A 12958-nucleotide genomic window follows, 5' to 3' on the forward strand; every position below is an offset into this window, starting at 1 on the left:
AGATACGTTTCCTGATCTTTGAAGGCGAATTGGCCACTGAGAAGATGATAGGGAAAAACAAAATCATGCCAGTGGGTCGCGAAGTTAATCATCGTAATTGTAACTGAAGAAAATGCGGTATATTTTGAATCTGCTCTTATTGTAAGTTTTTTATAATTTGTACATTTGTTACAAGTATAGTATTTCCTTTTTTATTTTATATGCGAATTTAAAATTTTTTCATACATTTTACCGATACTAACAGTTAGTTTTCAGTTTTTGAGTTTAATATTTTTTTAACATACGAAATAGTTTCATTGTTCCCATTCACATGGTTTTGTTTTTAGAGAACTGAAAATTTATTAAAATAATAAATTATTCATTTTTGAAAGAAGGAAAAATATGTTAAAATCTGGAATTAAATAATTCATATAAACATTCCTCAACCTCTTTTTGCGCGTATAAATGTAAAGAATGCCACTGAATTTGTTTAAAATCGAATTTCTTTCTTAAAATAAAATATGTGTGCAGTCGAAGTATTCCTCTTGTTTTAATATGGATTACCTGCCTTATTAATAAATTAAATTTTTTGGACATGTATACTTAAAATATGTGCATGTTTAAATACAAAAACTAAATTTAGTTTTTTTTTTTTTTTTAATTTAAAAAGAATGTGCTTATGTCTGCCATATCATAACAATTTTTATGTGGATACTCAGGTAATAGGTGTTTGACAAAGTTTCACTTGAAAAGCGTGGCATTTTCTAATTGATCGATTAAATATATTTAATACCTCTGTCAAAACTGAAATTGTACTTACTGAAAATGAAGGTCTGAAAAAAGTCATTTTGATGTAAAATATAATAAAGTATTAATGAGTAAAACTGTCATAGTATAATCTAAAGATATTTATGTTGCAAAGTTGTAATGAACATGATTTTACATTTTTGTACTTCTTAACAGCACTTTTTAAACTACCTTCATTGAAAGCTATGGAAAGTATTAATTTTTTTTTAATATTCCTAATTTTGTCAAATATCTAAAAACATGTGACAGCATATAAGTCACAAAAAAAAAAAAAAAAAAAAAAAAAAAAAAAAAAAACATATTGTGAATATTGAATAATTGTGCATTTTGCACATATTTTAACACTTCCCGCCTACAGCCAAATAATGCTGATGTGGCAGAATTCTGCTATATAAATTATGTGGTACTAGTAAAAGTAACAAGTTCACTGCATTTCAAGAAACATAAAACTAGTATTTTATCTTACAGAGCATATGCTTCTGAATTCTTTTTTGATTTAAATTGTTAGAATTCTGTCACTTATTTATATTTTTATTGGGTAATTCTCCATTATGCACCTGCCACTCATTTTGATAAGATTTCAAATTGTAAATGTGCAAATAAATGTGTTAAATTAAAACACACAAAAAGTATGATAAAAATGGTTGATCTTTGGATTATGGTAACTTGGCGAAAATTTGGCGACCAACTCTGCTACAACAACCCTCTGTTTTTTTTTCGCCGCCATTTTGTCTTCACGAAGTAAAGACATGTTTCTTTTCTTTTTATTTACTCAACACTTTTTCCAACAATCTACTAGCCAAATTAAACTCATGCTAGAAATTTTATGAAACAAAACTGCTTAATCATGACAAATATTAACTGCAGAATTGGAAAAAAGTGCAGAATCGCAAACTCCTTGCCGCGTTTCTCAAAATCGCACATACACAGTAACCATGTACACGTTGACTTATTTTTACTTAAAAAAACATCCCAGAATTGCACAAAAATGGCACTGCGCACACTCTTGACTTTATCCATCTAAACTGCTATTTTCTCATAAATTACAAAGATTTGCACGAAAATGCAGGAAAATTTTGTGAATCTTTAAACTCGGTAAAAAGCACGGAACTACTCTGATATGCGGCCTCAAGTCACCAAATTTCGCGCCAAATATTTTTGGCGAGAAATTTCACGCTGCCATATTACTATCTAAATTTTTTGTCTACATTTCGAACTTTTAGCCTAAAATGTCTCCAAAAACTATGTTTTCAACATACAATTTAGCTAAAAATCTGAAACAAAAACAAAAAATTTAGATAGCAAAAACGTAAAGTTTCTAACCAAAAATATTTGACAAGAATCCATGTACACGGCGACATGTTTTAACTTAAAAAAAACATCTACGAATGGCACAATGTAGGCAATGAACGAATCTACAAACTACGCACACCTCGCTTTAATAAATTAACATAACAACAATAAATTTCAAAGAATACCATGTACACAGCATCCTGTTTCAACTTTAAAAAACATCTACGAATTGCACAATCTAGACACTAAACAACAAAATAAATTTCAAACAATTTAAAAAAACAACAATAACGACAGAAATTCATACTAAAGAACCAATGAACATAACATTCTACAAAATAAGAACAAGGATAAAATAAAATGCACTTACCATGAATTAATGCGTTTTCGAATAGCAGAAATATAAATTTCATACCGCCTTTTAACATGCCGCCACGTAATCACTATTGTATTTACATGACAGCCAGACACATTATTCAGAAAATTTATACTATGGTTCACAAATAAATAAAATCACAAATCCCTACTTCTATCATGCACTGCCATTAAAAATAATCTCCCAGATCCTCTTTCCAAACTTTCAAATACCCGCTACCCCTCAACAGGATAACCACAATGATATTTCCTTTTGCCGAACTTCAATCCAACAACTACCATTTTATCTTTCCCTCCCATCTTCTCACACACAGAGGCGAATCAACGAGCTCCAGCGAAAGATTTTTCAACATCAACAGGGTTGCTATAGAACATACAATTGTGCCAAAAACCAGCGCAGAACACATATCGCCACATTTGGTGAAATTAGGGTGTATATTAGAGTTGTACCAAAAGCACATATATGAAATTACCTGATCATGAAAAATTATATACCCTATCCAGGGGCTTAGCTAGAGGGGGGCAAGGGGGGCATCTGTCCCCGGGCGCAGAATCCAAGGGGCGCCAAACTGATGTTACGACATTTTAGAATTAAGTGTTTTCCATCCTTGGCAAGCAGTAGGTGGCGTGAAATCTTCAGTTGTCCCTGGGCGCTGAAAACCCTAGCTACGACTCTGACCCTATCCAAGGATGAACATTTCCACGTATAATATAAATAAAATATCCAAAAACTTTTACCTCTAAATTATCTATTATAAACGTCACCAACGAATTCATAACGAAACATTAAAAATGGTTACAAATACTTAGTGTCAAATATTTAAATTATTTCCATGCACGTTTACTTCCACTCAAACGTATACCAAATTGCTATAAACATATAATTCACAAAATAACTATCATTTAATTAAAATATAATTAAACCATGTACACGTCGACTTATTTTTACTTAAAAAAAATCCCAGAATTGCACAAAAATGGCACTGCGCACACTCTTCACTATGTCCATGTACACTGCTTTTTTCTCATAAATTAGAAAAATTTCACGAAAATGCATGAAAATTTTGTAAATCTTTAAATTCGGTAAAAAGGACATATATGAAATTACATGATCGCGAAAAAGTATATACCCTTTCCAAAGATGAACATTTGCACGTATAAAATAAATAAAATATCCAAAAACTTTTCCCTCTAAATTATCTATTATAAACGTCACCAACGAATCTATAACAAAACATTAAAAATGGTTACAAATACTTAGTGTCAAATATTTAAATTATTTCCATGCACGTTTACTTCCACTGAAACGTATACTAAATTGGGTTCATCTTTGGATTATGGTAATTTGGCGACCAACTCTGCTACAGCAACCCTCTATTTTTTTTTCGCTGCCATTTTGTCTTCACGAAGTAAAGACATGTTTCTTTTCTTTTTATTTACTCAACACTTTTTCCAACAATCTACTAGCCGAATTACACTGATGCTAGAAATTTTATGTAACAAAACTGCTTAATCATGACAAATATTAACTGCAAAATTGGGAAAAAGTGCAGAATCGCAAACTCCTTGCGCGTTTCTCAGAATAGCACATACACATAAACCATTTACCCGTCGACTTATTTTTACTTAAAAAAAATCCCAGAATTGCACAAAAATGGCATTGCACACACTCTTAACTTTATCTATCTACACTGCTATTTTCTCATAAATTACAAAAATTTGCACGAAAATGCAGGAAAATTTTCTTAATCTTTAAACTCGATAAAAAGCACATGTACGAAATTACCTGATCGCGAAAAAGTACATACCCTTTCCAAGGATGAACATTTCCACGTATAAAATAAATAAAATATCCAAAAGCTTTTACCTCTAAATTATCTATTATATTATAAACGTCACTAACGAATTTATACGCAAACATTAAAAATAGTTACAAATACTTAGTGTCAAATATTTAAATTATTTCCATACACGTTTACTTCAACTGAAACGTATACCAAATTCCTACAAACATAAAATTCACAAAATAACTATCATTTAATTAAAATATCACTAAACCATGTACACGTCGACTTATTTTTACTTAAAAAAACATCCCAGAATTGCACAAAAATGGCATTGCGCACACTCTTCACTATATCCATGTACACTGCTTTTTTGTCATAAATTAGAAAAATTTCACGAAAATGCATGAAAATTTTGTGAATCTTTACATCCGGTAAAAAGAACATATATGAAATTACCTCATCGCGAAAAAGTATATACCCTTTCCAAGGATGAACATTTCCACGTATAAAATAAATAAAATATCCAAAAACTTTTACCTCTAAATTATCTATTATATTATAAACGTCAGCAACGAATTTATACGCAAACATTAAAAATAGTTACAAATACTTAGTGTCAAATATTTAAATTATTTCCATACACGTTTACTTCAACTGAAACGTATACCAAATTCCTGCAAGCATAAAATTCGCAAAATAACTATCATTTAATCAAAATATCACTAAACCATGTACACGTCGACTTATTTTTACTTAAAAAAACATCCCAGAATTGCCCAAAAATGGCATTGTGCACACTCGTCACTATATCCATGTACACTGCTTTTTTCTCATAAATTAGAAAAATTTCACGAAAATGCATGAAAATACTCAACGTATACTACTCAAACGTATTCCAAAATACTACAAATATATAACTCACAAAATCACGATCATTAAATTAAAATATAATTAAATTAAAAAACACTACTTAAAATATAAATAAGCACATACATTAAATTAATAAAAATTAGATTACAATCCTAATTACTTTAAACTAAATCATTGCTAATAACAATTTTCCAATAATACCACATTAATTTATTTACTCCTTACATGTAGAACAATGCATAAAAATAATATCCTCAAATGATTAAAAATACTAACTTACCTAATCTTCTTCAGAATCATTACGTGGCTGCAGTACTGCTGCTAATTTCTAAATCTAGTAGTCAACTGGAAGTCTATTCACCAAGTAATAAGAAATTAATAAAATTTCACCTATACTCAAACTACTTTCAGCAAACCACGTACCCTTCCTTACACTCCTTCTCACAAAATGTCCATTTTCACCATATTTTTTGCACCGCCATTTAAACTTAACTGTAATATCCTTCCTTTCACACTATCTCAACTTATTATTATTATCAGATAAACACATTAAAAATTTAGAATTCACTTTACATAGCGCCATGCAATCCGAAAATTAATCAACACTATTTCACACAACACACAATGAAGCTTTTCCAAATTAACCCCCTTTTCCGATTAAAGAACTGTAATTCGTCCATTAATGTTCCGTTTCACACAACACAGAATATTGCTAAATACGAAATTTTCACATTTTTTCCATATTTCCCCCCTTTTCCGATTAAAGAACTGTAATTCGTCCATTAATGTCACATGACATATCTCATCATCTCTCAGTTCCCTCACACAAAATAATGCGTAATCGGAACTGAGTGCTTCTCACATTATTACCAAAGTCCTAGGTAGTAACCTTTATCGCCTTCAAAATGTCGCCAAACTACCAGTTACCATATTCCAAAGATCAGCCCCAAATTGCTACAAACATATAATTCACAAAATAACTATCATTTAATTAAAATATAATTAAACCATGTACACGTCGACTTATTTTTACTTAAAAAAAATCCCAGAATTGCACAAAAATGGCATTGCGCACACTCTTCACTATATCCATGTACACTGCTTTTTTTTTCTCATAAATTAGAAAAATTTCACGAAAATGCATGAAAATTTTGTCAATCTTTAAATTCGGTAAAAAGGACATATATGAAATTACCTGATCGCGAAAAAGTATATACCCTTTCCAAGGATGAACATTTGCACGTATAAAATAAATAAAATATCCAAAATCTTTTCCCTCTAAATTATCTATTATAAACCTCACCTACCAATTTCTTAACGCAAACATTAAAAATGGTTCCAAATACTTAGTGTCAAATACTTAAATTCTTTCCATGCACATTTACTTCTACTCAAACGTATTCCAAAATACTACAAACATGTAACTCTCAAAATCATGATCATTAAATTAAAATATAATTAAATTAAAAAACACTACTTAAAATATAAATAAGCACATACATTAAATTAATAAAAATTAGATTACAATCCTAATTACTTTAAACTAAATTATTGCTAATAACAATTTTCCAATAATACCATATTAATTTATTTACTCCTTACATTTAGAACAATGCATAAAAATAATATCCTCAAATAATTAAAAATACTAACTTACCTAATCTTCTACAGAATCTTGAGTGCATGGAGGATCACAAAATGTCCATTTTCACCAGATTTCTTGCACCGCCATTCAAACTTATCTGTAATATCCTTACTTTCACACAATCTCATTTCATACCCACATGTTGGACATTCATACTTATCTGCAATTAAGCAATTTTTTTCAATTAAACATAAACGCGATAAAAATTTCGGATTTACTTTATATAGGGCCATGGGATCCAAATATTAAACAACACTGTTTCACAGAACATAGAATGAAACTAATGCTGTACAGCAGATATTTTTACAAATTTACCCCCTTTTCTGATTAAAGAACAGTGATTTGTCCATTAATGTCACGTGACATATCTCATGATCTCTCATTTCCCTCGCACAAAATACTGCGTAATCAGAACTGAGTACTTCTCACATTATTCCCAAAGTCCTAGGTAGTAACCTTTTATCGCCTCCAAAATGTCGCCAAACTACCTGTTACCATATTCCAAGGATCAGCCATAAAAATATATACACGGATGACCCTTGGTGGGACATGGACACTGAGTTTGTGTAATTCTTTGATTTGTTATTTTGGCTTTGTGTAGCGGTGATTTTTTCCACCAAAAATCAACTGCTACACAAATCCAAAATAACAAGTCAAAGAATTGCACAAACTTGGTATCCATGTACACACTGACCTATTTTCATTTTAAAAACATTAGAGAATTGCACAAACTAGGCATTGTGCACTCCCTTGACTTTGCCCATGTATCATCAATCTATAATCATTTAGAAAGTTAAAGGAGCAGCCAACAAAAAATATATAAGCTTAATAAACTACATTTTAAATCAAACAATGAAATAACATAAATTCATCTTAGCACTACACAAAGGAAATATCCACTTACCTTATTTACAAATTTACGCGTCTTCAGTCAAACAAAATTCCTTAACAGCATTAAAAAACTTCCTAAAATTATCTGAATTAAAAACAGTATACTGGCGTTGACACATAAATTCACAAAAATAAGAGCAAAAAATATCCTCCGTAGTGCCGGTATCGTCTGACGTTTGACTATACGCATTTCCTTCCTACAAACAGGACACTTAAGAATGGCTGCTAAGTAAACCTTCATTTACACACCAGTCAATTAATGCCTTTCTCCCTTTCATTCCAAATCGTGCTGAAATTTCAAATTAATCTTGCCACATTTAACTATTTTACCATGTAAACCACAGAATAGCAACATACTTCTTATCCAAAATCCGACACACGCTTTCTAAATCTTTTCCCAGCAATCAAAATGACCCCAAACACGCAACCAATTACGTCATAATAGGGTTTCCATAAAAATCAAGTACTCAGGTTACAATAGATGAAACAACAACTTGGCAATAAATGAAAGAGCAACTTGGCAATAAACGAAACAACAACTTAGCGATAACCCAAGGGGTACCCTTAAATCTACTCTAACCAAAAGTTTTGTCATTAGGTCTCAGCTACTCTTTCATGGCAAGACTTGGCCAGTGTGTTTGGCTTCTCTTTTACAGATGCCTAAAAGCATGGCAGGTGCATAACAGAAAAGTACCTTCAAGTGTTATATTGACTTATTTTAATACTTTAGTATATCTTACTTATGAAAACATTAGGCTGATTACTTTTATATATACTGATTTAAAGTTATATTGTTGACTAAGATTTATATTTTTATTATAAGATTTATATTCAAGTGTTATACAGTCAAAAGTCGTTAATCCGGACTCGTCGGGACTTCGGTGATTCCGGATTATCGATTTTTCCGGTTTATAGATCATCAGTTTAAATCTCGTAAGATGGCATGCACAAATTCTAAAATTAAAAATATGAAACCGTAATTTATGAAATAAAGAACAATTATGATCTAAAGGGTATCAAAATTTACAAAAAAAGAAGCTTAATATTTATTTGTTTACTTTATTAAACATTTCTTTCAATGTAAGTTGTTTTGTTTTATGTGATAATACTTTCTCTTTAATTCTATAAACAGACATGATTTCTTGTTCAGTTACAAGTCCCGTAATTGCTGTGTCGAGAATACCGACTAACTTGTCAATCGATATTTTTTCGTTTTCACTAACCTCTCTGTCACCTTCTTCATGTCTTTATCCATTTTTTGCAGCAATTCCACTTTTTGTTTGTTGGACATCGAAACATACTTTCGTTTCGTAGATCCTTTGGAAGTTCCAGCATCGGAAATTGACATAATCGAAAGTTCAAGTTTACTTTCATAAAATTGCTCTTACAGTCTGCAAAAAATAATAAGCCGCATCCAATTCGAAGATTAAGAAACAACGTAATCATCAACATTAACTGAAATAGATAATTATATAATCTTAGCTTGCACCGTCCGTTATACATTAAACGCGCAGGCGAAAACGTATTCTGCACTTGCGCACACGCATATGAGCGTGCGCGTAAAGGTCTTACGCGCACGCGTAAACGCCTATGCGCATGTGTCAACGCGGCGCATGCGCAGAATGTTTTTAGCTTTGAGGTCCGGATTATAGATCATTCCGGATTATGGGTGTCCGAATTAACGACTTTTGACTGTACTGACTTATTTTAATACTTTAGTATATCTTACTTATGAAAACATTAGGCTGATTACTTTTATATATACTGATTTAAAGTTATACTGTTGACTAAGATTTATATTTTTATTGTAGTTTTAAAGATATTTTTAATACATCTTACTGTAATTTATAAGGTTTATATGGTAAGAATAAGCAAACCTTTGTCTAGTGGGATTCTGCTCTCCAAGTTGGGGGATATCTTTTTTTTTCAAAACACAAAATTGTCTAGTTTAATATAAATACAATTGAACTGCCAATTCAGTGGTTCTTAATCTTTTTTACCAGATATACATCTTTGTTCATTGCTAGATCATTCCTCCCTTCTTTCCTAAACTTGAAAAATAAATATGTATATTAATTTAGATTATTTTCTAACATGTTTTATAAATTAAACCGCAAAAATTATAGAAAATGTTGGTAAATATCAAAACTTGAACAAAAGTTGTTTCTTATATTCATAAACAAAAATAACAACTTAACAGCTAAATAAAAGGCTGATTGCATTCCCTCCCTGAAACTATGAAATTTTCCCTTGATTGAGAACCCTTGCTCAAACTGATGGACATTCATGTAAGCATGACTATTGATAGTTGTCAGGAAGTATGTACTTTATGGGAATATTTTTGTCTCGTATTCCAAGTGTTTCAAGAATTTGAGAGTACCCCCTTCGTTACTCATTCTACTCTCTTCTCTCCATGTGAGATTTGGCACTGAGCCAAGTTCTCCGCATCAGCCAAAGCAAGTTTCACCACCTCTCCTAGCTTGCATAGTGCACAGACTGACGAAGGATCTGTGGTATGATGTAGCATGAGTGTGTTTGCACGCATGGTGCTAGTAAAAAGGGAGAGAAAAATATTTGCTTGGATTGGAAGTGATGTATTCATTTGCTTTGTGTTGTTGCACTTTTGGCTTCATGACTATACTTTGTTTTATCACCTGTGTGATTATTTTTCTTTTTGAGAGTGTTAAGAAGTTTCTTGTTTTGAATATTTCATTTTTTTAAATATTACTTTGAAAGAGGAACCAACATTCCAAGCTGAGACGGAACCATAAAATTTTTATCGTTGTTTCATGTGGTTTTAATAGTTACTTATCATGATAAAAACGAAAAGAAAGCTAGAGCACATTAATAGGAAATTTTCGGAAGCCTGGACTTCGAAATATTTTTTTATGGATTGCTTTGTACTTTTATGATTAGTGTTTGCAAGGAGTATAATATTAAGTGACACTACAACACGAACCACTCAACATTTTCAAAGCTCAAGGGAGAGGATAGGAATTGTAAAATTGAATCGCGTCGCCGTTCTTTCACTGCACAAAGGAATGTATTTACAGAGGCATTCACAATTAGATTACTATGCTGAAGGTAGTTTGGGAATCTCAGCCTTAATTGCTAAAAGTGGCCACCCATTTACTGATATCGATTATGCAAAGGAGTGTATATTGTTGGCATCTGAGAAAGTATACCCTGAAGTTGTGAAGAAATTTAAAAATGGGAGTCTTAGCAGAGTGGCAGTTCAAAGAACTGAAAATTTATCTGGTGATATTAATGAACAATATATATATATATGTGTGTGTATAATCAAAAACTTAAAATTAATAATCGTAGAAGTAGATTTAAACCATCCTAGTAAAATTCTAAAATTGTATTAAAAAAAACATCTGTTAAATTTAAAAAAAAAAAAAAAAAAAAAAAAAAAACATAAGCAAAAGTTAAGATGATCCCATACGATTTTAGAAAAAAAAATATTTATTTAAAATGAACTTATAAATCATATTAAAATTATAAATTACATTTTGGATTATTCATATTTTCATGCTCCAGATCATTTTCTCGAGCGGAACCATTAAAACCAGAATAATCCTAGAGAACTGAATTACATTTCATTCCACATGACCTTCTGAGCAATTGAAATAAAATAAACACTAAAAAGAAAATTAAAGTAGAAATTTAAAAATTACGTACAATATTTACATTCCATGCTAAAAAAACTGCGATTGCCCCGACATGAAACAGTCTTGCACAAATACATACATAATCTTCAAAAAGAAAAATTACCATTAAAAATATAAATTGCAGTGGCATAGAAAATCTAATACAGTCAAAAGTCGTTAATTCGGACACCCATAATTCGGAATGATCTATAATCCGGACCTCAAAACTAAAAACTTTCTGCGCATGCGCTGCGTTGACACATGCGCATAGGCGTTTACTCGTGCACGTAAGACCTTTTACGACTGCGCATGTGAGTGTGCGCAAGGGCAGAATACGTTTTCGCGTGCGCGTTTTATGTATAATGGACGTATAAGCTAAAATTATATAATTATCTATTTCAGTTAATGTTGATGATTGCATTGTTCCTTAATTTTCGAATTGGTTCCGGCTTATTATTTTTTGCAGACTGTAAGAGCAATTTTATAAAAGTAAGTTTAAACTTTCGATTATATCAAATAGAATTTCCGATATATATTTGTTAATATGTAAAGGATCTAAAGCGAAAGTATGTTTTGAAATCCGAAATCTGTTTATCAATTTCACGTTGCTCGGCAGGGGGAACGCCGCGGTGGGCCGCGTAATGAATTGGAAGTTGATCTGTCAGCACTATCCTTATCTTGAGCGCAGATGTTTTTATTTTATTTGGCTTATAATTCCTTACCAAATGTAGTATTTCATCTCGATATGCTCCCTCTTTGATATGATTTAAAACAAGTTCCTCGTCATTATAATTCGCTTCCGATAGAGAAGAAAAGTGACAGAGGTTATTGAAAACGAAAAAATTTCGATTGACAAATTAGTCGGTGTTCTCGACACAGCAATTATAGGACTTGAACAGCAGAACTTTGTAACTGAACAAGAAATTATGTCTGTTCAATAGAATTAAAGAGAAAGTATTATCACATGAAACGAAGCAAAACTTAAACAACTTACATTGAAAGAAATGTTTAATAAAGTAAACAAATAAATACAGTCAAAAGTCGTTAATTCGGACACCCATAATTCGGAATGATCTATAATCCGGACATCAAAACTAAAAACTTTCTGCGCATGCGCCGCGTTGACAAATGCGCAGAGGCGTTCACGCGCGCGCGTAAGACCTTTTACGACTGCGCATATGAGTGTGCTCAAGTGCAGAATACGTTTTCGCGTGCGCATTTTATGTATAATGGACGTATAAGCTAAAATTATCTAATTATGTATTTCAGTTAATGTTGATGATTGCGTTGTTCCTTAATTTTCGAATTGCATCCGGCTTATTATTTTTTGCAGACTGTAAGAGCAATTTTATAAAAGTAAGCTTAAACTTTCGATTATATCAAATAGAATTTCCGATATATATTTGTTAATATGTAAAGGATCTAAAGCGAAAGTATGTTTTGAAATCCGAAATCTGTTTATCAATTTCATGCTGCTCGGCGGCGGGCGCGTAATGAATTGGAAGTTAATCTGTCAGCACTATCCTTATCTTCAGGACAGATGTTTTTATTTTATTTGGCTTATAATTCCTTACTAAATGTAGTATTTCATCTCGATGTACTCCATCTTTGATATCATTTAAATCAAATTCCTCGTCATCATAATTTGCTTCCGATAA

At 31.4% G+C, this 12958-nt stretch overlaps 1 protein-coding gene across 1 annotated transcript in view; it reads left to right on the top strand.

The window, feature by feature from the left end:
- Window positions 1-3: 3 nt before the first annotated feature.
- Window positions 4-12958, top strand: part of LOC118186335 (uncharacterized) — a 61914-nt gene continuing 48959 nt past the window's right edge. Inside the window, exon 1 of the mRNA XM_085814728.1 lies at window positions 4-141. The gene's annotated coding sequence lies outside the window, so the exon portion shown is untranslated. The remainder of the gene's footprint in view (window positions 142-12958) is intronic.

The sequence above is a fragment of the Stegodyphus dumicola genome, chromosome 4 (genome assembly GCF_044657685.1).
Source record: "Stegodyphus dumicola isolate Sdum_Otavi_A_Nest chromosome 4, ASM4465768v1".
In the NCBI taxonomy this organism is placed as follows: domain Eukaryota; kingdom Metazoa; phylum Arthropoda; class Arachnida; order Araneae; family Eresidae; genus Stegodyphus; species Stegodyphus dumicola.